Consider the following 22,260-nt stretch of genomic DNA (forward strand, 5'->3'; position numbering starts at 1 on the left):
TGACATTGAGCCACCTTGATGAAGTGTAGGTTATTAGACCTAAGGGTTGTTTTATTCCCTCTATATTGTCTTGTATTATTCATAATTAAGGTTATGAGCGAAGCAAAATGTAGCCGCCAAACACAATGAGGTTTCTTATGTAGAATAGATTTACTGTAATCTTTTCTTATAGTGTAATTTATTCATCTTGTTCTTAAATAAAATGTTTTGTTCATTCGACATATATTCATTATAGTGTTCGTTTTTATTTTCCGCATTATCTTCATCAAATCGTTAATACGGTTTATCCCAACACCAGTAGCGGCAACAAAGACAGTAATGGTGACACTTTTTCTAGGTTACTTCATATCATTGCTATTGCTTTGTTCTCACGATATGTGTGCTTTGTTTCTGTTGAATCCAAACCATCGATAAAAAAGAAAAAAAAATCCAACGACTTTGCTTACCTCTCATTATGGGGAAATGGCCACATCAATATAGGCGGCATAATATCGCCACTAATCCTCCTAAGAAAATGCAAGAATTTCCATTAGATATTTTGTGGTCATCACTAATTTGATATGGTCATTCGAAATTGGATTGTGACTTTTCAAATTTGAAGATTTTTTATGACGCTTGTGGTTTGTGTCAATATGAAGGTAGCTTTTACAGAAAATTTCAAGATGAACTCTTCTAAAGCTTTTATAAAGAAGTAGCTTTTACATAAAAGTTCAACAGGAACTCTTCTAAAGCTTTGATATATCTCCGATTTTTAGTTATTTCTCGGTCAAGTGACATTACGAATCTTAAATATGGTTTGTTACATGATATTTTTGGGTAGGTTATATCAATATCTTATTTGAAGATCATTGTGACTTGGAGGGGGAGTTCTTCAAAGACAAGAAGTGATTTTGTTTCTGAATTCCAAAAAGGAATTTTATGGCGGGTTTGGCTTTCTTGATGGTCTTTGAGATTACATTAGAAAATGATGTTTAAAAATATTACTTCAGTGCTTGGTTTTGCATTTATATATCCTAGAACCCATTTTGAAGACTATTGAAGAACCAAGATTTGTGGATCGCTTTTTATATTGCGTGTCACGAGATCCTTTCTTATTTGCTAGATGCTTGTTTTCAAAGTTGAAGCATTGTCATCCAATCCATAATTTGAGGCTGAGAATATAGGATTCAAAATACTCCATGGATTATGACATTGAGCGCCCTTTATGAAGTGTAGGTTACTAGACCCAAGACTTGTTTTATTCCCTATATATTGTCTTGTATTATTCATAATTAAGGTTATGAGCGAGTCAAAGTGTAGCCGCCAAACACAATGAGGTTTCTTAGGTAGAATATATTACTTTATTCTTCTCTTATAGTGTAATTTATTCATCTGGTTCTTAAATAAAATGTTTTGTTCATCCCACATATCTTCAATATAGTGTTCGTTTTAATTTTCCACTTTATCTTCATCAAATCATTCTTAGGGTTTTTCCCAACACCAATAGCGGCAACAAAGACAGTAATGGTGACACTTTTTCTAGGTTACTTCATATCACTGCTATTTCTTTGTTCTCACGATATGCGTGCTTTGTTTCTATTGAATCCAAACCATCGATCAAAAAGAAAAAAAAATCCAACGACTTTGCTTACCTCTCATTATAGAGAAATGGCCACATCAATATGGGCGGCATAATATCGCTACTAATCCTCCTAAGAAAACGCAAGAATTTCCTTCAGATATTTTGTGGTCATCACTAATTTGATATGGTAATTCGAAATTGGATTGTGATTTTTCAAAATTGAATATTTTTTATGAAGCTTGTGGTTGGTGTCAATATGAAGGTAGGTTTTAAAGAAAATTTCAAGAGGAACTCTTCTAAAGCTTTTATATATCTCCGATTTTTAGTGATTTCTCGGTCAAGTGACATTACGAATCTTAAATTTGGTTTGTTACTTGATATTTTTGGGTAGGTTATATTAATAGCTTATGTGAAGATCATTGTGACTTGGAGGGGGAGTTCTTCAAAGACAAGAAGTGATTTTGTTTCTTAATTCCAAAATGGAATTTTATGGCGGATTTGGCTTTCTTGAAGATCTTTGAGATTACGTTAGAAAATGAAGCTTAAAAACATTACTTTAGTGCTTGGTTTTGCATTTATATATCCTAGAACCCATTTTGAAGACTATTGAAGAATCAAGATTCGTGGATCGCTTTTTATATTCCTCGTCACGAGATCCTTTCTTATTTGCTAGATGCTTGTTTTGGAAGTTGAAGCATTGTCATCCATTCCATAATTTGAGGCTGAGAATGCAGGATTCAAAATACTCCATGGATTATGACATTGAGCGCCCTTAATGAAGTGTAGGTTATTAGACCCAAGACTTGTTTTATTCCCTATATATTGTCTTGTATTATTCATAATTTAGGTTATGAGCGAGGCAAAATGTAGCCGCCAAACACAATGAGGTTTCTTAGGTAGAATAGATTTACTTTAATATTTTCTTATAGTGTAATTTATTCCTCATGTTCTTAAATAAAATGTTTTGTTTATCCGACATATCTTCATTATAGTGTTCGTTTTTATTTTCCGCATTATCTTCATCAAATCGTTCTTAGAGTTTTTCCCAACACCAATAGCGGCAACAAAGACAGTAATGGTGACACTTTTTCTAGGTTACTTCATATCACTTCTATTGCTTTGTTCTCACGATATGTGTTGTAACACCCAGAATCAGAAAGACAAAGGGATGAAAAGAAAACCCGAAGTCAAAGGGTCAACTCGTGGAGTCCAGGGAGGAACTCGACGAGTCGGAGCGGGATCCGGGGGATCGATTAAGTAACCAACTCGGCGAGTCGGCAAAGAGGATTCGGCGAGTCCGGGATGAAGAGGGAAACCCTAAATACGGGACTTTATGCACTATTTAAGCATCTCATTCTCTCCCTTAGGGTTCCTTATAGCCTCTCTTATCCAGAATATGAAACCCTAAGCCTCCATTGTTGCATATTCAAGCTTTCTTGCCATTTTGGGTGTTTTGAAGGAAGAAGGAAGAAGGGAACCATTGGGGATTCAAGGATTGGCAATAGATCCAGAGTTTGTGGGATTTTCCAGAGCATTTGAAGGTAATGAGTCGCTACCTTCACTCTTTTGCATATAGATCAACCTTTAACATGAGATTTGGGGCTTTTAGGGCAAGTTTATGAACCATTTCGAGTTAGAAGCCCAGATCTGAAGTTGCTACTTCAAATCTAAGTGTATATTGGCCTAGAGAATCATAAAGCATCAGTCTATGGGTTGATTGTTAAGCCTCTTTGTCTTAAACCCTAGTTTATAGTGTTTTAAGCCTGGATGTCCTTTGCTACACGTAAAGTTTGCCACTTTACGTGAAGAATAGGCTTTAGAAGAGTGGATCTACAGTTTGGAGTCCATGCATGAATCAAAAGCCTCAGAATATATGAAGGACTGAAAAGACTCGGTGAGTCCTTCGAGTGGACTCGGCGAGTAGTATGAAGATGGAGATGAACTCGACGAGTGGGATGAACAACTCGACGAGTCTGTTGAAGATTTCCTTGGACTCGGCGAGTCAAGTCGCGAAACTCCAAACCCTTCGAGTTAAGACTCAAATCAGTGAGTTGAGTGGGGACTCAATGAGTTAGTCAGGACAGGACTCGGAAATTGGTAGATTCGGCGAGTCAGGGGCTAACTCGGCGAGTCGAGTCGCGACTGAAAGGATTCTGAGCGTATGAACTCGACGAGTCGTCGGGCTGACTCGGCGAGTATGGTCAGTCAAGAAGGTTGACTTTGACCAGGACTTTGACTTTTTCAAGAATGGACTGAATTGGCTTCTAGAGTTCTGTTTAGATCTAAGTGTTATATGTATTGATATTGGTAGCTCGGGGAGCTAGTGGAGCAACGATTCAGAGAATTGTCGGTCAGCAGCAAGAGGGTTATCAACTAGTTCTGCAGTGCAGGTGAGTCTCCTCACTGTTTGTATGGGTCTAAGGCACCAATGCCGGCCCATTTAGTTTATGTATGATAAGAAGACCCAGGGGTTATCCCTAGGCATTATGCATGAAAGACCAGGAGGTGGCTCCTGGTACACGGTATGTTATTATGTGTGGTAGGAAGACCCGGGGGTTAGCCCTAGGCAATATGTATGAAAGACCAGGAGGTGACTCTTGGCGTACTATATGCTATTATACATGAAAGACCAGGAGGTGGCTCCCGGCACACTATATGTTGATTAGCCTAATAGAGTAGTATGTTAGTTGTCTTCAAGATACTTGCATGAAACACCAGGGGTGGCCCTTGTGTAACATCCCGAAATATCAAGAGTAGAGTAGAAGGGCTAAAAGAGTAAATTGGGAAAGAGTGACTCGGCGAGTCCATGGGTGGACTCGGCGAGCAGAGTCGCGACTGGGTCGCGTGTTAAGTAGCCGACTCGGCGAGTCAGTAAGATGGACTCGGCGAGTAGGCGCTGAGTGGAGAAAACCCTAATTCTCGGGGTTGAGCCCTATATAAAGAACATAACAGCCCTCTCTCAGCCTCTTTATTCGTCCTCAAGTCCAGAAACCCTTAGCCTTCGTGTGTGAGTGATTATATCTCATTGGGAGCGTGAAGGAGGTGTTTGTTGAAGGAATTTTGGGAGTTTGAAGGCTTGGAGCAAGGGGTTTGCTTGGATTCGAGTTTCATTGCAGTTGGGGTGTTCCTTGGAGGTAATATCTCGTTCTTGGGCTGTTGTCATGTTGTTTCTTCATTTTGGGGTTTGTGGGGAGCTTGTCTTTGGATGTAATTGGAGTCTAGAGGTTAGATCTGAGGTTGCTACCTCAGATCTGGAATGGAGAAGGATTAGAGAGGATGGAAGTCCCTGTGTTGGAGTGTTTAGTGGAGCCATCATGTCCCAAACCTTAGCCCTAATGTGCAAATGGCCTAGATCTCTTTGGATTCACGTAAAGTTTGCCACTTTACGTGATGGATGGGTTGTAGGGGGCTAGATCTATGTTTTGGATCAATTGCATGGCCTGGAATGCTTCTGAATGGATTCAGACCGGTGGTACTCGGCGAGTCACATGGGTGTACTCGACGAGTTGCTTGAAGATGAGCAGGAACTCGACGAGTTGGAAGAACAATTCGGCGAGTTGGATGAAGATGGCTTGGAACTCGGCGAGTTGTATGAACAACTCGGCGAGTAGGTTGAAGATAGCCTCAGACTCGGCGAGTCTGTTCTTGGGCTCGACGAGTCTTGTCGAAGAGTCCCAATATGTTTTCTGGTCGAGTCGAGAATCGGTGAGTCAAGGGATGACTCGGTGAGTTGTGTGCGAGTGGACTCAGAGTCATTGAACTCGACGAGTCTCGGGGTGACTCGGCGAGTTAGGTCACAGATTGAGGGGAATTCTGAGTATGGGGACTCGGCGAGTCATCGGGTTGACTCGGCGAGTAGAGTCAGTTAGGGGTTGACTTTGACCTTGTCCATGACCAAGGGTTGACCAGTGGTTTCTAGGGGCAGTGTGGTAATTGTTGATTATTGTTTTGAGTTCAGTGCATTGGTGATTGTCCAGTGGTGGAGATCGTATCAGTGATCGGAGCAGCTTGGGTTATCTGTTCAGTCGGCAGTTTCGAGGTGAGTTATCCTCACTATATCAACAGGGTCTAAGGCACCAAGGCCGGCCCTTATCGGATTGAGATCCGGGTAGTTGTTGTTATGTTGTTGCTATGATTTGTTGCATCCTGAGAGCTAGGATGGTATATGTTAGAGACCTGCTTGAGATCGGTATCGTGAGAGATAGGGAGATGCTATGCTAGTGACCTGTTAGGTCGGTATCCTGGTTAGGATGATGATATGCTATGTGATCTGTTTGATCTGCTTGTTGACTGTGAATTGCTATATGATTGTATGTATATGTGCACATAGTTGTTGGACTGGAGTTGGGTTGAGGAGGCTCCTGCTGTGTGTTGTAGGCCAAGATACCCAGCGCGGATCGGTTGTCCCGAAGGCCCAGCGAGCGGTCCGGATAGGCTGTAGGCCCCGAAAGGGCGTACCAGACGTGCCGAAGGCTCTAAGAGTGGACCAGAGAGACTGAAGGCCCGGTGCGGGCGAACTAGTCATACTGTAGACTCAGAGAGTGGACCAGGTGGATTGAAGGCCCGGGAGCGGGTGGACCAATCACACTTCAAAGTCGATGTATGTGGATAGACTCAGAGGGTGGACCAGGTGGACTGTAGGCCGATGCGGCGGACCAGTCACACAGTAGACCGGAAGTGCATGGCTGTTCTGCGATCGGATATGTTATGGCATGTTATGCGTGTATGGTATTTATGGTTGGTATTTTGGGGATATCTCACTAAGCTTTCGGGCTTACAGTTGTGGTTTCATGTTTTTCAGGTTCTTCAGGAGACTGTGGCAAGGCGAAGGCGTGATCGTACCGCTCCTCATGATTTTGTAGCATTGTGATTCTGGGAACACGTTAAATGTTTTGTATTGAAAACCTTTTTGTAAAGATTTAATGGAATCAAGGTGTTTTTTGAAAAAGTTAAAATTGGTTGTATTTTTCGGTTGTTACAAGTTGGTATCAGAGCCTTGGTTTGAGTGAATTGGAGGAACATTCGTGTGACTCCAGTCTCAAATCGAGGAGAGTTTTCAAAAGAATATTTAAAATGGTTTTCAAAATGAGTAAGGGAGGACGCGGAGGTACGATCAGCCGGAGCCAGTAAGTAACCCCAAAATACCATGCATGTTATTTGTTTTTGAGCTTTAATAGAACAGCATGCTAGTGATAGGCTAGGGATCTTCAGGATTTCATGATAATGTTGCCTGATTTGTGATGCCTGTAGCCTAGGGTTCCTTATGGGAGATTTTTAGTGTTCCTCTAGTGGTGAGTGTTGAGTGTTGTTATGCATGTTTCTCTAGGGTGTTGTGGTAGTACTTCATACAAATATGGGTAGGTGCGGAAGGTAGTATGGGCCCGTACTACTAAAAGCACAGGACCCATACGCGTATCAGGGAAACCATGATCTCTAGGGTTGGGTGGAGAGAGTTGGATCCTAGGTGGTGGGAAGAGTCTGAGATTTTGTGTGGTGTTTCTTTTCAGTATGGAGATTCCGAGGCATGATGAGAGTGGATCCGGGTCAGGATCAGGAGCTGGAGAGAGAGTTCCGGGCGGATCGGTGCCGCCCGAGGTTATCGGTCAGATGAGCACGAGCGAGTTGGATGCGAGGATTCGTGAGATCCTGCGTGAGGAGATTGCTAAGTTGTTCCGGGCTGAGTTGCCAGAGCTGTTTGGGTCGATTAAGACCGCCATGGTTGATTATTTTGATGAGCGCTATGCAGCTCTCACTGAGACGGCTGCCGCAGCAGCTACAGCGGCTGTAGCAGCGGCAGGGGGAGGAGCTAGTCGGGGTTTTCAGTATCGGGACTTCGCTAATACGAAGCCTCCTACATTCGATGGAGTTCAGGACTCGATCGTCGCTATGAGATGGTTATCAGACGTGGAGGGGTGTTTCTTCACATGTTTATGCCCTGCTGATCAGAGGGTGAGGTGTGCTTTGAACCTGTTGAGGCTCGGGGCGAAGGATTGGTGGAGATTGACCACGGGGTCATATTCAGATGCGCAGAGGGTTGCGGTATCATGGGATCAGTTCTGAGAGATGTTCATCACTCGTTATGTTCCGCAGGTTGAGAGGGAGAGATTGGCTCAGGAGTTCCTTGAGCTGAAGCAGGATTCGGAGTCGGTGACTGAGATCACCAGGATGTTCACTGAGAGGGTGATGTTTTGCTCAGAGTTCGCTTCGGAGCAGGCTCAGATGTCTCAATATCTAAGCATGCTCAAGAGGGACATCAGGCAGTTTATGTCTGCGCAGAGGTGCGGGACATTGTTGGAATTGCAGGACGCCGCTAGACGGCATGAGTTAGAGATTGAGTTGCAGTTGCGTGAGCTGAGGCAGGCTCCGGTGCAGTCGCAGCCGGCGCCGAAACAGTTCAACACCGTTGATGCTAGAGTGGGGGATCTGAGTAGCCACACTTGTGGGAAGTGTGGGAGGGGTCACACCGGGGTTTGTAGGTCCGGTGGTGCATGCCGCAAGTGCGGGAAGGAGGGGCACTATGTGAGGGATTGTCGGCAGTCAGCGCCAGTTCGGGATTTGAGGATTTGCTATCATTGTCATCAGGTTGGGCATTTGAGGGTCAACTGTCCACAGCTTGCTGCAGGACCGGTGCAGGCTCCAGCACCGGTCACTTTGAGGATCACATGTGGAGATCAGGGTGGAGCAGAGCCCCCAAGGACTCAGGGTCGTGCTTTTCAGCTGGTAGCAGAGGAGGTTAGGGCAGTGCCAGATGCAGCTACGGGTATGTTTCTTTCTTGATGTCTTGTTATCTTGTGATTATTGTGGTGTAATGTTTATGAGCTGGTATTTTGTTTGGTTTTCGATGTGGTATTCGTCATTTTGCGGGTTGTGGTTTTGGTTATGGGTTATTGTTTTGGGAATTCCGTTGGTTATCATTCATGGGGGTTATTAGTGAAAACCCGACATTGGGTTGCAGGCCGAGTAGCATCTGCTTTTGAGGAGTGGTTAGATGCAGATTGAGTTTCTTTCGAGCAGGTTGATCAGGGTTGATGTGAGATCTCGTTGAGGTTGTTTATGCTTGTGGGAAGCAGTCCGCGTGTAAGTGTTTTCTTTGTGCAAGAGTTGTTCTAGGAGGTCGGTGATGGCGACCGGTGGTGGATAGTTAGTGCCCAAGTGGGGGAGAATTGGAGAATTCTCCGGGAGATCGACGAGTATTCGAAAGTGCTTAGCTGTTGGGATTCAACAAGTGTTCTGTCAGCCCAGAGTATAGGCTGATAGGAGTAAGTATCGAGCATGCGGGGCGGGATACAGACCTAGGGCATTTGATTGTGGAGGGCCTGGGAGCAGGCCGTGATCGAGTATGTATGATGGAGTTAGAGTTTGGAACCCCTCGAGGGCTAGAACGGTATGCATGGGAGGATTTCCGAGGGGGATAGCTCGGAATGTTGAATGATAGTTGAGCGGTCCGGATAGACTGAAGGCCGGTAGGCGTACCAGTCAGGCCGAAGGCTCGGAGAACGGTCCATCCAAACTGAAGGCACTGAGAGCGGTCCAGATTGGCTGAAGGTTCTGAGAGTGGTCCAGATGGACTGAAGGCCTGGTGAGGCGGTCCAGTCATGCTGAAGACTCTGCAGGTATTGTTGGATCAGTTTGAGGATATGGATGGTGTATGTTGCGGTGTGATTGCATTAGAAGGTCTGGCCACGGGTAGTGATCTTGATTAGTGGAGATAGTGCAGGGGCTTGAGAGTCCCTGCGATAAGAGTCAGAGTATGTGTGTTGGATGGATAGCGGATACGCTAAAAAGGGTGGTGTAGCGTTGGGCGAGCACCGTGGCACTTGTTGGAGTGGCAATATGGCCAAGTGGATTCCTTGGAAAAGGAAGTGAGAGAGGTGTGTAACTCCGAGAGGGAGTGCAAGTTCATGGAAGTGAAAGCGGCAGAGCAGAGTTATGATTAGAGTAATTCGAGTATGGTTTTTGAGCAGAGTGTTTGCGGCAGTGGATTAGAAGCTCATCCGGTTTGGGATGTCTGCTGAGGTTGCGGAGGAATTCCGCAGATGTAGAGCCAAGAGACTCGGAAGGGATGCAGGGAGAGAGCCTTGGGCTCTCAGTGTGATTCTGATCAGGGTATTGGGTATGTATTAGTGGTTCATCCTGGGGGATGTTGGAGGATATCATCAGTGTATCAGGTTTTCCCAACCTGAGGGTGCTGGAGAAAGTTCAGCATGTGTATGTGATTGCAAGAGGAGAATTCGTGGGAGTTGCTCTAAGATTGAGAATGGGTATTTCCGTCGTCGCAAAATGGATGGAGTGGGATTCGGATCGGGGATCCGATGGTTCATGGCTTTCTAAACCCTTATGGGTCGAGTGATTGTTGAGATTTGGGGCAGTGATGCGTCATGGGTAATTCGCGGTTGTTGAGTGTGATTATCAGAGGGTACAGCTGGTTCCCGGCTTGAGACGGTGATCAGGACACCGTAAGAAAAGAGAAAATGTGTTTGAGTTTCGATGGGTATGCCTTGAGGGACTTGGCCTGGTTAAGGCCAGGTGGCTCGTTGTGGGAGTATCGTTGGAATTGAATTGCAGTAGGCTTCAAGGACAAAGCCTAATTTAAGTGGGGGAGAATTGTAACATCCTGAAGTATCAAGAGTAGAGTAGAAGGGCTAAAAGAGTAAATTGGGAAAGAGTGACTCGGCGAGTCCATGGGTGGACTCGGCGAGTAGAGTCGTGACTGGGTCGCGTGTGACGTAGCCAACTCGGCGAGTCAGTAAGATGGACTCGGCAAGTAGGCACTGAGTGGAGAAAACCCTAATTCTCGGGGTTGAGCCCTATATAAAGAACATAACAGCCCTCTCTCAGCCTCTTTATTCATCCTCAAGTCCAGAAACCCTTAGCCTTCGTGTGTGAGTGATTATATCTCATTGGGAGCGTGAAGGAGGTGTTTGTTGAAGGAATTTTGGGAGTTTGAAGGCTTGGAGCAAGGGTTTGCTTGGATTCGAGTTTCATTGCAGTTGGGGTGTTCCTTGGAGGTAATATCTCGTTCTTGGGCTGTTATCATGTTGTTTCTTCATTTCGGGGTTTGTGGGGAGCTTGTCTTTGGATGTAATTGGAGTCTAGAGGTTAGATCTGAGGTTGCTACCTCGGATCTGGAATGGAGAAGGATCAGAGAGCATGGAAGTCCCTGTGTTGGAGTGTTTAGTGGAGCCATCATGTCCCAAACCTTAGCCCTAATGTGCAAATGGCCTAGATCTCTTTGGATTCACGTAAAGTTTGCCACTTTACGTGATGGATGGGTTGTAAGGGGCTAGATCTATGTTTTGGATCAATTGCATGGCCTGGAATGCTTCTGAATGGATTCAGATCGGTGGTACTCAGCGAGTCACATGGGTGTACTCGACGAGTTGCTTGAAGATGAGCAGGAACTCGATGAGTTGGAAGAACAACTCGGCGAGTTGGATGAAGATGGCCTGGAACTCGGTGAGTTGTATGAACAACTCGGCGAGTAGGTTGAAGATAGCCTCAGACTCGGCGAGTCTGTTCTTGGGCTCGGCGAGTCTTGTTGAAGAGTCCCAATATGTTTTCTGGTCGAGTCGAGAATCGGTGAGTCAAGGGATGACTCGGTGAGTTGTGTGTGAATGGACTCAGAGTTGTTGAACTCAACGAGTCTCGGGGTGACTCGGCGAGTTAGGTCACGGATTGAGGGGAATTCTGAGTATGGGGACTCGGCGAGTCATCGGGTTGACTTGGCGAGTAGAGTCAGTCAGGGGTTGACTTTGACCTTGTCCATGACCAAGGGTTGACCAGTGGTTTCTAGGGGCAGTGTGGTAATTGTTGATTATTGTTTTGAGTTCAGTGCATTGGTGATTGTCCAGTGGTGGAGATCGTATCAGTGATCGGAGCAGCTTGGGTTATCTGTTCAGTCGGCAGTTTCGAGGTGAGTTATCCTCACTATATCAACAGGGTCTAAGGCACCAAGGCCGGCCCTTATCGGATTGAGATCCGGGTAGTTGTTGTTATGTTGTTGCTATGATTTGTTGCATCCTGAGAGCTAGGATGGTATATGTTAGAGACCTGCTTGAGATCGGTATCGTGAGAGATAGGGAGATGCTATGCTAGTGACCTGTTAGGTCGGTATCCTGGTTAGGATGATGATATGCTATGTGATCTGTTTGATCTGCTTGTTGACTGTGAATTGCTATATGATTGTATGTATATGTGCACATGGTTGTTGGACTGGAGTTGGGTTGAGGAGGCTCCTGCTGTGTGTTGTAGGCCAAGATACCCAGCGCGGATCGGTTGTCCCGAAGGCCCAGCGAGCGGTCCGGATAGGTTGTAGGCCCCGAAAGGGCGGACCAGACGTGCCGAAGGCTCGGAGAGTGGACCAGAGAGACTGAAGGCCCGGTGCGGGCGGACCAGTCATACTGTAGACTCAGAGAGTGGACCAGGTGGATTGAAGGCCCGGGAGTGGGCGGACCAATCACACTGCAGACTCGATGTATGTGGATAGACTCAAAGGGTGGACCAGGTGGACTGTAGGCTGGTGCGGCGGACCAGTCACATAGTAGACCCGAAGTGCAGGGCTGTTCTGTGATCGGATATGTTATGGCATGTTATGCGTGTATGGTATTTATGGTTGGTATTTTGGGGATATCTCACTAAGCTTTCGGGCTTACAGTTGTGGTTTCATGTTTTTCAGGTTCTTTAGGAGACTGTGGCAAGGCGAAGGCGTGATCGTACCGCTCCTCATAATTTTGTAGCATTGTGATTCTAGGAACACGTTAAATGTTTTGTATTGAAAACCTTTTTGTAAAGATTTAATGGAATCAAGATGTTTTTTGAAAAAGTTAAAATTGGTTGTATTTTTCGGTTGTTACACCTTGGCACTTTTCTGTAAGACTCAGGGAGTGGCCCCAGGCTTGACCAAGAAGACCACGTGCGGCCCGTGGCATAATGGGAAGACTATGTTTGGCACATATCACCTTAGCAAGACTATGTTTGGCACATAGCACCTTGGCAAGACTATGTTTGGCACATAACACCTTACTTGATTATGGATATGCTGGTTATGTATGGTTCTTGGCTACGTATGACATGTATGGATCAGTTGGGTTGTATGGTATGTGGTATCTGGGGAACTCACTAAGCTTCGTGCTTATGGTTTTCAGTTTTGGTTTCAGGTATTTTGTTTTCAAGGAAAGGAGTCGGCTCGATCGCAGCGCATCACACTATGTTTTCCGCACATGAGATCTTTGGGATTACACTCTGATATGGTTTTATTATAATATGTTTTTTTTACCGACACTTTGGTTTGTCACGAGATATTATAATGAATTTTTTTATACTGATGGTTTTATGTAATAACTTATTTAAAAATGAAATTTTTGCCGTTGAATTTTGGGACGTTACATGTGTGCTTTGTTTCTATTGAATCCAAACCATCGATCAAAAAGAAAAAAAATCCAACAACTTTGCTTACCTCTCATTATGGAGAAATGGCCATATCAATATGGGCGACATAATATCGCCACTAATCCTCCTAAGAAAACGCAAGAATTTCCTTCACATATTTTGTGGTCATCACTAATTTTTTTGTTGCCGTTAAGGACATTCACAATACATTGAAATATATAGAGTTCAATGGAATATCACATCATACATATTTCTATATTCATATAAGTTAATCAATTTTTTTTTCCTTAAAACTCTATAAAGTTCAATAAAACATTACAAAAGCTAGTTTATATTATATATTTAAGAATTATAAACTTTTTTTTACCATTGAAAATTCAATAAACTCCACGTCTCTTAAATGTTAATGTGTCATCTCACAGTAATAAAGTTTAAATCTATTAAATGACAACTATATTTTTCGCCTAACCGGCTATCATGGATTCTCTAATAACTATAATCGCTATATTTGTTAGTTTTGTCACCACTGTTTTTACTTAAATTGTTGCTGCTAAAGATGACCCAGATATTGCTCTAAATCAAGTAAAATCTTTTTCCCCTTCTCGTTTGATGATTACGAGTCCTATCTTAATTCTCTTCTTACCACACCAACGAAATCACCACTACATGCCGTTGGATTTATCTTTAATATTATCATATTTTTACGTAGTTGAAGATATAGCAAGTATTTTTGAAGTCATTAAACAATCCTTGAAAAGTTAAAATTTTGTTTTAGCCTCATAAACCGAAACTAATTTAGTATTTTATGGAAGATTACCATGCATGTGGCCCTGACTTGGTTACACATCATCATCGGGATATAGATCGGTGAGAATGAAATATTTGGTAGGACATCATTTGTATAATTTTTAGTGAATAAACAAAATGAATCATCATCAGTACAGAAATAAAGTTGTCAGAAAAATAATCAAAACTTGATTAGTAAAAAGTAAGTCATCTTTATTTTTTATTGGATTTTTTTTTGCAAAGCATGTTACTTGTATTACTTAATGATTTATTTCGTTGGATCGCCAAAATTTACGCAAATAATGCATTTCTTTCCCTTCGTACCAAATATTTGATTCTTATTTAATCTTGTTTTTAATTTAAATAAAATTTCAAAATTTTTACCACTCCCTAGTTATATATGTCGTGGGTTTTTTTTATCGACAATTAAAGAAGCTGCCATTTTAATAGAGATTATAAATATTGAGTTTTGTTCTACTTCTTTGTGAATTATTGGGATGACACTTCTAGTGGGAACAAATTAGTGTTTAATAGTTGTGAGCATGATGACAGATATATATAATTGGCATTGATGAAAATTTAAAGTTATATGCACTTCCTTGGATATTTAAAATACGTGAACACAAGATATGAGTTGTGTCAAGGGGGAAGGGAAATAGACATTTGGGTAATTTTTTGAATAATTAAATTTTCTCTTAAATTATGTAATTGGGTGATATGTACTACTGTGTGTTTTTATAGTGATAGACATCTACATACAACACAAATTAAACTCACTAGGACCTATACTTACCCATTTAGAACTCTAAATATGGGTAACCTAGGAAACAATATTTTTAGTACCAGTAGGAACGAGAAAGCCAAGGTTTAATCAAGAAGACGACAAATACTTCTACGAAATACGTAACACCTAGAGCTCTTCAATCGAAACCTTATTTCACTTTTATTGTTTTTACCGTAGTTTTAAATAATAGTTTGAACTAATCCTAATCGATATTCAAATGATTATTTTTATTATTAAATATGCTTTGAAAACCGGAGTGTTACAAAACAACATACTGATAAGGAACATCATTAATACTTGACTTTTCGAAAAAGTCATTGACCAGAGAATTGAAACCACGGATGAAATTCTTATTGTGCCTAAAAATGAAAAAAGTAGACAGATGTGATAAAGAAACTACTATATAAATAAAACCAAAGTAAAACTCAATTTTCCCTCTAGTTTAAAACATAAAGTAAACATGTGCTTTTAATATATAATGTCTATGGTTGGAAATCACCATGGGTATCCTATTTCTAAGGACTCTGTTGCACTAGAAAATAGTTAGTTCATCAATGATTGAAGAACATGTGAGATCTGTATGTAAAAGATTACCTTCGATAGAAGTCACATCGATAAAAGAAGACTAGGTGATGATGTCAATTTATTTTACAAGTAAGGTTCTTTTAAACAGTAATGACTCTTTTTGTAGGCCTTTTTTTCTCTTTTCCTTTGCATCCACATCTAAGGTCTTCTTATTTTGGCTACTCTGGTGGGCAATGGGTGTCGGTGGGGTAGCAACGATGAGAATTGGTGGTTTTGAAACAGCTAGGCAGTTTTTGTGGGAGGAGTGTGTATGCATAAGTGGATGTGTGAGTATATGTATGTGTATGTGTATGTGAGTGAGAGAGACATAGAGGAAGAGAAAAAAAGAGAGGAAGATAGTTTCAATTTTTAAAAAAAAGTTGTGTCAATGCGAGAGAAGGATAGAACATGTGGATAGTTAAAGATCTTATTTGTAAGATTCGACCCATGTAAACGTGTCAGTTGGTTTCCTTATGTAATAAGAGATGATACATTATAATTTCAGTAATACTTATCTCTTGTTGGGTTAATCTTATTAACATGGATTACGTTTAAATAATCTAGACAATCCAAATGTGATCTAAACGACAATGTCTCATACCCTTGATTTGTAAGACATTTTAAATTTTTGTAGGCACCACAATATATATGTAACATCTGTGTTAATTCTAGGTATTATTTTCATGTATTGAGTTGTTTATTTTATTTTAATTGTCCTAGCTATAGTGTGGCCTTGGGTGCTTGAAACCCTAGCCCCTTTTATGTTTTGAGTGCTTGAAACAGATCTTTGTGAACGTTGATGGAAAAAGAAGCTTTTGGGTGTTGCTTGAAAGAGTGGTTCCAACTTAGATCCATCATCTACATCTCTTTTCTACATCATTGAAGGTATAAATTCTTTACCTTGACCATTGATTCTCTAGATCTAGTTCTAGGTCAATTTCATGAGTTTTGTCCCAAATCCTCTGGTTTATGGAGTTGGATTGAACTTCAAAACCTTTTAGTGCAATGGTCAATTTTTGGACCTTGGGGTTGGTTGGAAAGTTGGTTTACATGGATTTTTTAGTATACCCATGACTTGGTGTTGTCAGTAGGATCTTACACGTTGAGATCATGTCATAATAAAAGGTCTTAATGGATAAAGTTGTAAACTTTATCCATCAAGACCATGAGGAGGTCAAAATCTGGAAGTTTGAGCGGTTAGGATAGGGGCATAGTAGCTAAATTCATTAAGTCTTTACTGGCCAGTGCCTACGGTGTGGCTACCTGGTGCCACGATGTGACGACTGGTGTTTTCAAGACCATCTCGCTGGACAGTTGCAACATCTTGGCCCATAATGGTTAGGCTGTGGGAGTTGATCAGTTGCCGACTGTTTTGTATTGTAGTGGCCATTGTGTGACCATAAGGGGTCACGATGTGGGGGCCTGTCAAGCTAACCTCCACCGTTGACTTTCGACTATGATCGACTTTTGAATCAACTAGAGTTCTAGGATAAATATTGATAGGGTATGAGCTTACTACTAATAGTTATCTCAGTGATCCTGTCTACCCTCTATGTGAGAGCTGTCATAACTTTCTGATTGCTGGGAATCCCTAGGGTTGCTAATAACCCCTGAAACATTTTGTTAATCCACAGGGCATGTTGTTAGCTAACGAGGATTGCTAATAATCCTAGGGTTGCTGTAGGGTTTCAAAGCACTCCATGGATGATGGCAATGGGCCCCTTTGATGAATTCTAGGTTAAAAGCCCAAGACTTGTCTTTCCCTATAAATAGTCATGTATTATTCACAATTAGGGTTAAGAGGGTGAGGCAAAATGTAGCCGCCACGTGAGGTTTCTTATGTAGTGTTAGATTCTTTAGTCTATGCTTTAAGTGTAATTTATTCCTCATATTTCAATAAATCGAGTGATCATTCGACATAATCTTCATTATTTGTGTTTGTTCTTATTTTCCGCATCTTGTTCATCAAATCACAATTAGGGTTTCAATCTCAACAAGTGGTATCAGAGCGGGTCTTTGAAGATCTATTGACTTTTGAAGAATCGGTTCTTGATTTGGTGATTTTCTGCACATATATTGAAGATTATTGGTGTTTTGGCGTTTTGGAATCAAAGATCTGTTCAAGTTACTGTTCATGGATACTTTTGTTCATCTACTGTTCATGTGGTATTTTTATTCCGATTCTTATTTCATTCGTTATCTTCTAGCTGATTGTGGGTCGTTTTTAATTTTCTATCACATTCTTACATTGGATCCAGTCCATTAAGCACTTCATGCCTACTTTATAAGCCCAAACCTATTTCCTGTTCATTCAAGTTCTTCTTGATTCACGCTTATCATTGATAATGCAATCTTGAAATCAGAAGATTGTTATTCTTGGATTCATTCAATTAATTTTTGATTGAAAATCGATTATATGTTGAGATCCAACTGTTTCCTTCAATCTTTGATTTGGTTCATGTTTGATGACGGGATTTGGGTTATTCGATTTTCTTATCACATCAGTTTTTTCCTTTTTTCGAGCCCTTAGATTCATCCTCTATTCAATTAATTTCAAGGTTAATTTATTAACTGTAAGAAATTGATGATTATTTCGATATTGTTACCATGAGAGTGATGATTTTGGTATGGTGTTTAAATCTGTTCTTTGAAAGACTGATGAAGAACAAAGTGATTGTTGATCTAAAATTCAATCGATTCTTTGAGGCTCGTTGTTTGTTATCTTCTGTGTTGGTGATGGGCTTCACAATTTGACTAGAACTCAAAGGAATGAAATCGAGTTTGTAATTTAACTGAATTGAATTAAAGGTGTTCCAGATGGTCAAGCGCTAAAAGGTCATCCGTTGTTCTTATGAATCACGGTGAAATGGGTCTCGGAATCGAGCTGTGTTTGGTTGGGGCTTATGTCAAAATTGATTGTGTGATGCGAACAAATGAATTCAATATTGAATCTTAATCAGGATAGACGAACTCTTGGTCAAAGTATGTAAAGTCAAAATTGACTGTGATTTGGGGTGAACTATGAATGAATGAAGCTCGTTTTTTCTGGGCTCACACTCATAACGCTCGTTGATATTGATTAGCATTGGAGTTGTGGTCGATTGATTTGCATCGAAAGGATTTGGAATTGATTTATGGCCTCGATTGAACTTGAGTTCGGTTGGTAGCTCTTGGAACGAACCTCGATCTTGGGTTCGTGTGTTTATGCTGGGACTGAAATAGGAGATGAACCGAAAGCGAACCTGTGATTCGGCTTGGCTAAGGTTTCGCTCCTTATTCTAATCGTGATGCTCGGTTTTGCTTTTGTATCAATGAAACTGGGTTCGGTTGTTAATGGTTGGAGCGAACGAAGGATGAACCGAAAGCGAAAGGAGTTTCGCCTGATGAAGCTTGATATGGAAATAAGAAACGAACCGAACGTTCGGTTGTGTTCGCTTCAGGTGAATAAATGGCGTTCTTGAAACGAACTTAGGTTCGGTTGCTTGTACTTGAAACGAAAGTCTACAAGGAGTTGATTGGAATCGTATGTGTGGTTTCGTTTGTGAACGCTTGTATGAGCCCCCTTCCAGTCGTGTTCTTTAAATCAGGGGTAAATTGGGGAAGATGACTTAACGTTTCTTTTTTTGTCCCTGCAACACCTACGATTTGTCAATTCCGGTCCCTGTATTTTTCATGGCTTGGCGATTATGGACCATTTCCAGAATCTGTTACAAATGAAGGGGCATTTAATGCAGAATTACCTTTTCAGTCCTGGATGTTTCAGCAAAGTGACAGTTTCAGCCCGTTTTTTCGAAAAAATTGCAATTTTAAGGGATGGTGAACAGTTTTGGATTTTTCAACGCTCATATTTTTTTGTGAATAGAAAAATAAAGATTCCATCAAGTCTTGGTGGTTCGGAAAGTCGTTTTTTTTATAACGTCAAATTTTCACGATTTTTTTCGGATTTTATACTTCATTGTGTATATCTTTTTGTCGCGGGGGAGCATAGTAAATTTTTATCCATTCAAGATCATTCTCATGACCATTTGAAGGCTTTATAATCATGTTTTTTGATTATAAATCGGGGGAGAATTTGGTATGGCCATTCGAAATTGGATTTGTGACTTTTCAAAGTTGAAGATTTTTGATAAAGCTTGTGGGAGAATTATGAAGGTAGCTTTTACAACAGAAGTTCTTCATCGAGCTCTACTAAGGTTTTTACAGAGAAGTATCCTTTACAGCGGAAGTTTTTCATCGAGCTCTGCTAAGGACTTGTTATATCTCCGACTTCTTGTATTTTCTCGATCAAGTGGCGTTACGAATCTTAAAGTTTGGGTTGTTACATGATATTTTTTGATGGCTTATATCATTAGCTTATTTGAAGATCGTTGTAACTTGGAGGGGGAGCTCTTCAAAAACAAGAAGTGATTCAGTTTCTTTGTTCTGAAATGGGTTTTTATGGCGGGTTTGGTTTTCATGAAGATTCTTTGGGATTACATTCGAAAATGAAGTTTAAAGACATTACTTCAGTGCTTGATTTATATATCCTAGAGCTCGTGTTTGAAGACTATCGAAGAATCAAGATTCGTGGATTGCTTCATATATTCCTCGTTGTAGATCTTTTTATTTGCTAGATGCTTGTTTTGGAAGTTAAAGCATTGTTATCCATTCCATACTTTGAGGGGGAGATTGTAGGGTTTCAAAGCACTCCATGGATGATGGCAATGGGCCCCTTTGATGAATTCTAGGTTAAAAGACCAAGACTTGTCTTTCCCTATAAATAGTCATGTATTATTCACAATTAGGGTTAAGAGGGTGAGGCAAAATGTAGCCGCCACGTGAGGTTTCTTATGTAGTGTTAGATTCTTTAGTCTATGCTTTAAGTGTAATTTATTCCTCATATTTCAATAAATCGAGTGATCATTCGACATAATCTTCATTATTTGTGTTTGTTCTTATTTTCCGCATCTTGTTCATCAAATCACAATTAGGGTTTCAATCCCAACAGTTGCTGATAACCCGTAGTTGTTTATTATTGTTGAGTTGTATGGATATTTTAGGAGGGACTCACTAAGATTTATGCTTACAATTATGGATTAAATGTGTTTCGGTTACCTCAAATGATCTCGGAAAGGCAAAGGCATGACTGTACACTCCGACTCGCAGATCTTTTATGATATCCACATTTTGATACTCTAATTTGGGATGATTGTATTGATACACCTGTGATTTCTTTTTTGGGTTTTTATGATACTCGGAGGTTTTGGCTAAAATAAAAATAATTTTTTTTAATAAATTTTAGGTAGTTAAAGTTGGTATCTGTTGCGACATCTCACTAAGTCTTCGGGTTTTGGAGTCTTGGATCCGGATCGGAGATCTGGGTGTGATGTGGTTTGCATATTCCCGACTTGATACCTAGCAAGAACCACAACAGATCATTTGATTTTCCATATGGAATATAGCCTAGGAGCAAGCTTTGACGATCAAGTTAGATCAGTGTTGAGGATGAACGAGTTTCTCTAGCCAGAGAGAACCAGTTTGGTGTGTGGGGTATGTGTTTGGCCATGGCGGCTCTAGGGTTTAGATCTCTGGAAAGGCCCCTTATATGGAGGAGATTATATTCTATTTATAGGGGACAATTAGGTCTAGGGAGAGTTAGGTCAGGCCTTGGGCCGACCCAACTCAGACCCAACATAAGCCCAACCTACAAGGAGTTGGGCAAGCCCTCTTAGGGTATCTAGGCGAGTGCCATGATCGGGCCTTAGGCGAGCGCCAGGAGCGGGCGGTAGACAAGGCTGGCAGGCCAAGTCTTGAGGTATGGACTATCTAATGGACCAAACATTAACAAGTCCCCCCAGTCCGATGTGATTGGCGAGCAGCCAATGACATTGGTTGGGTAGAGTCAAAGCAATAATGCATTAAATAGATAAAAGAAAACGAACGAACCTCAACCACGAGAGACGTAGTGTTGCACAATAGGCTTATGCAACAGTGGTTGGCTTGAGACTCCTTTTTCCTCAAGAGTATGATCCAAATGATACGATGCAACGTAGTTGTTGCTGATAATGCAGGGCTATTAATAACGTTATGCAAAGCAAGGCTACTATATGACAATGGTGTCGATAAGATGATGGGCCAAGGTAGTTAAGAAACGCGACCTCTCCATATAGTTTCTGAGATTGTCATTTGGCATGGCTATTATACCAAGCTTCGAAATTTATAAAGCAACTGCGACATACTTGATCCATGATTCTTGCCTTCTAGTTACACTGTAATGGTGTTAATCATGATGACATATGCATAATTGATAAGATCTACTGAATCATTCAAGAATCATGAACATTAAGAACACAAGAGTAAATAAATCGTTTAAGCTCTCATTAGTTTTTAGAAAGAGTACAAGTGGGCTTGCAATAATTCTCTCTCCAAACTAACTCTCATAAAGTTCTTCCTTACATAAAATGGGTGTCACTCACTTCCTTATGAATGAAAGACAACTCAATACACACATACAAAGGATTAAGCATACATGACATCCAAGAGTGACTTTGCACCCTAATATTTTCCCCTTCAAAGTTAGGATTGGATGTCCTGGCTTCAATATCCAACAAGCTCGCACGATCAAAGACCAACTCCCCTCAAAATAATACCGGTCTTCAAATCCGCAAATGAATACCCGAGAAGCTTCGAATACCCACTCTACATTCTCCCCCTTTTATAATCAACATGTGATTATAAACCCGCTAAGGTTGAGAAGTGCCCGAGAAATAAACTTCACAAATCTCCCCCTCGATGTGTGCAAAAAATGAAACCGCGAAAAACTTGCATGGAAAAACAATCACAAAAAAATAATGAAAATTTTCAAATTTTTGTGAAAATATTCGAATTTTGAGTGAGAGTTGCAAGAATTTCCAAAATCTAGGTAAAATCTACCAATATCAGAATTCTGAAGGGACCCGTTGCGCCAAATACAGTCTCAGATGCGAAACTTTACCCCAATTGCAAAACTGGGCATAAAATGTCAATTCTCATTAACTGTAGGGACCAGATACGTAAATTCTCCATGTTTCAGAATCTTCAGCCCAATTGCGATGTTGGGTAAATTCTGCCAGTACTTCGAAACTTCAGGGATTCGAAATTATACTCTTTTAATCTTCACAAAATTTATCATCATTTCGAAGTTGGACTAAAACTGTCA

The sequence above is a fragment of the Lactuca serriola genome, chromosome 4, assembly GCF_051521515.1.
Source record: "Lactuca serriola cultivar US96UC23 chromosome 4, Lser_US96UC23_V15, whole genome shotgun sequence".
NCBI classification, from domain to species: domain Eukaryota; kingdom Viridiplantae; phylum Streptophyta; class Magnoliopsida; order Asterales; family Asteraceae; genus Lactuca; species Lactuca serriola.